The sequence below is a fragment of the Capra hircus genome, unplaced genomic scaffold (genome assembly GCF_001704415.2).
Source record: "Capra hircus breed San Clemente unplaced genomic scaffold, ASM170441v1, whole genome shotgun sequence".
Taxonomy (NCBI): domain Eukaryota; kingdom Metazoa; phylum Chordata; class Mammalia; order Artiodactyla; family Bovidae; genus Capra; species Capra hircus.
In genome coordinates, this window is record NW_017189617.1 from 1 (window position 1) to 3,516 (window position 3,516).

At 44.8% G+C, this 3,516-nt stretch overlaps 1 pseudogene; it reads left to right on the plus strand.

Moving 5' to 3' along the window:
- The first annotated feature begins 1,215 nt into the window (after positions 1-1,215).
- LOC106503810 lies at positions 1,216-3,276 on the plus strand (annotated as a pseudogene).
- Positions 3,277-3,516: the final 240 nt, after the last annotated feature.

Genomic DNA, 3,516 nt, shown 5'->3' on the forward strand with positions numbered 1-3,516 from the left:
AGAGAGAATAGAAGGAGGGATATCATTGTACATGTTTTGGGCCCAGCCCACGAAAATTGTAATCATTGGGAGTGCACCCACAGGTAAAGTGATCATAGGGGTGGAGAAATGACTTTTGGAAATATTTGCATGCCCATAATGTCAGATGGGGGTGCACCAAGTGATTCATGAATTCCTTTACATGCCTGAGTGCCCAGTACCCTTATTGGGAAGAGACTTGCTCTCCAAATTAGGAGCACAAGTGACTTTCTCCCCTGAGGAGAGGCCCACCTTCCAGATGGACACTATGATTTATTTGCTCTCTCTCTCAATACCACCCCAAGATGAGTGGAGGTTTCATGAGCCTCCAAAGGAAGAACCGGGTGGGCCAGAAGGGCCTGAGAGAGAGCTAACTCAATTATTCCATGAGGTCTGGGCAGAAGACAAACCCCCTCCCCCCAGGCTGGCTAAACATCAAGCCCCAGTGATAACAGAACTCAAACCAGGCACCATCCCGGTTAGAAAGTGCCAATACCCGCTACTGATAGAGGCCTGGGCCAGCATACTGCCCCACATCAATAGATTGAAACAAGACAGCATTCTAGTAGAGTGCCGGTTGGCTTGGAATATGCTGATCCTACCAGTCAAAAAGGAAAGAGGATAGGACTATAGGCCTGTATAGGATCTCAGGCTAGATAACCAAGCTACTATGACTTTACACCCCACTGTTCCAAACCCCTATACCTTACTTAACCTCCTCCGGCCAAGGACTAAAGTTTATACTCACCTAGACCTCAATGATGTCTTCTTCTACGTACGCCTCGCCCCAGCGTCATAGCCCATCTTTGCCTTTGAATGGGAAGATCTAGTCGGGGTCACCAAACAACAGCTCATCTGGACTCCCTCACAAGGGTTTAAGAACTCCCCAGCCATCTTTGGAGAAGCCTTGGCTTCTGATCTGAACTCATTCTATCTGGAAGAGTATGGATGTTGGCTCCTACAATATGGGGATGACCTGCTGCTGGCTTCTGAGACCAAGGAAAAATGCTGGAAAGGAACAAAAGCATTGCTCCAGGTGCTGATGAAAGCAGGTCACCTACTGGGTGTTGAAGAAGAAGGCACAGATCTGCAAGGAAGAGGTAAGGTATCTGGGGTTTGTTTTAAAGAAGGACACAAGGTTCCAGACCCTAGTTGGGTCTTATATACTGATGGTACTAGCCTTACAAAACAAGGACAATGGCTGTCAGGTTAGCCAATGTGGAAGGATCCATCAAAACTGAAAAGGAATTGTGGGAATTGCCAAGTGGCAAATTATTGGTACTGGAGGAGCTGTCACACAATCTGGTAAGCCAAACACACCAAGCGACCCACCTAGGGCATGCTGCCTGCTCACAGGTTAATGCTGCCTCTCGGGTATTCAGACAAAAACCTCCAGGTATTTAGCTGAAAGGCATGCTGCCCTTTGAACACCTGGGAGTGGACTTCACTGAAATGAAACTTCACTGATACTACTGTTACCTGCTGGTCATGGTATATACATTCTCAGGATGGGTAGAAGCTTTTCCTACCTAGACTGAAAGAGCATCAGAAGTAGCCTGGTGCCTGCTTAGGAAAATAGTCCCAGATTTGGACTTCCTACCAATATTAGTTCAGACAATGACCCGGTTTTTGTAGCTGATTTACTACAACAAGCAAGCAAAACTTTAAACACCAAATGGAAACTGCAAACTGCATATAGGCCCAGAATTCTGAGATGGTGGGATGAACCAACCGGACATTAAAGAGACTCTCCAAGTGGATCATAGAGACTGACTGCTCCTGGGTTGACTTGCTTCCAATGGCTCTGCTCAGACTCAGGAGGACCCCACAATCCCAAGGCTATTCTCCATACGAAATTGTGTATGGGAAGCCCCCTCCCATAATAAAACAGGTGTCAGGTAAGGGGGGATAGGATTTCACAGCAGATAGAACTGGGTAAGGTAATAAATCGGGTAACTAAGTTTGTACAAGAAAGGGTGTCATTCCCCCTTGGGGAACAGATTCATGAGTTTAAGCTTGGTGACCAAGTATGGATCAAAGATTGGAAACATGATTTGCTAGCCTCTTGGTGAAAGGACCCTTATGTTATTCTAACTACCCCTACTGCAGTTAAAGTTGCAGGTATTGTCCCTTGGATCCATCATACAAGGGTGAAGAGAACATACCATGCAGACCCATAAAACGCTGGGTGGACTGCACAGAGGGACCCCACTGACCCTCGAGAGACTAAGACCATCCTTAAGAAGAAGGAAGAGAAGATCCTGGAAGAGCCCCTTCAGGATAAAGCTGCACAATCAACTCCTACTGCTTGGCCTCATCAACGTGATTTTGAATTTAACTTCCATTTCAACTCAGGACAATGTTTTCATCTCATGGGCACATTCCTATACAGACTTCCTTAACACTTCCAACTGCTGGGTATGTAGGACTATGCCTCTGTCAGTGATGGATGGACTTTCTTGGTGGGTGTCACTGCTCTACCAAGGAGATTTTAAACCACTCTGCTCTTTTCTGGGATGGCAAAAAGAGACTTTCCTCTCTCTTGTTAATCATAACCTCTCCTAGCTTTCTTGGTGTAAAACCTACAGTCAATAGATTCGAGTCATGGGGTTACATTTGATATAAATGCCAGTGTAACAAAAGTTTAACCTACAACAAGTCCTGGTAAATTTGCCTTATTTACATGCTAGGTGGACAAGATCCAGGTTACAATGGTGTGAGTATATTGCTGCCTTATTCGTACCCTCTATAGGGACAAGTGATATCATGATTAAAGTAGAGGCCTTAACTAATTTCACAAAACATGCCCTCCTAGATAGAACAAAAGCCATCCAAGCCTTAAATGAAGAACAAATCCAAATGAGAAAAGTGGTAATTCATAATAGCATGGCTTTGGACATACTCACAGCTGCTCAAGGAGGGATTTGTTCTATAATTAAGGTTGAATGTTGTGTATACAATCCTGACTTATCTGGCAATGTATCGACTGCTTTAGATGACATGAAAAACCAGGTAAAAGCAATGTCAAATGAAAACATTCCTTTCTGGACTTCAGTCCTATCTTGGATGAAGGGCAATTTGTGGAAAACTATATTTACCACTGTTATAGTTACCTTGATAGTTCTGCTTTTTGGACCCTGAATTTTACAATGTGTTATGAACTTTGTAACCCGAAGGTTGATGTCATTCTCCCAAACTGGCAGCCGGAGAGCCAGGGTGCGATATATCCCTATAAATGATGCTCATAATATGAGTTAAGAGCATCAAGAGGGGAGAATGAAGGAGGAAACAGACAGAGCTGAACTCCGTCTTTGGCCTGTTCATGCTTATCATGCTCGGCCACCTCTCCAATGGATGCTGAACTCTGTGCTTAGTGCCTATGGAAACTACAATAAAAGGATAAGACCCCATCTAGACAGGGGAATCTTGAAGATCACATCCAGGTTACTCATCGCCTAAGAGAAAACACACTCTAATCACCCCTGCCTCCGGACAGGT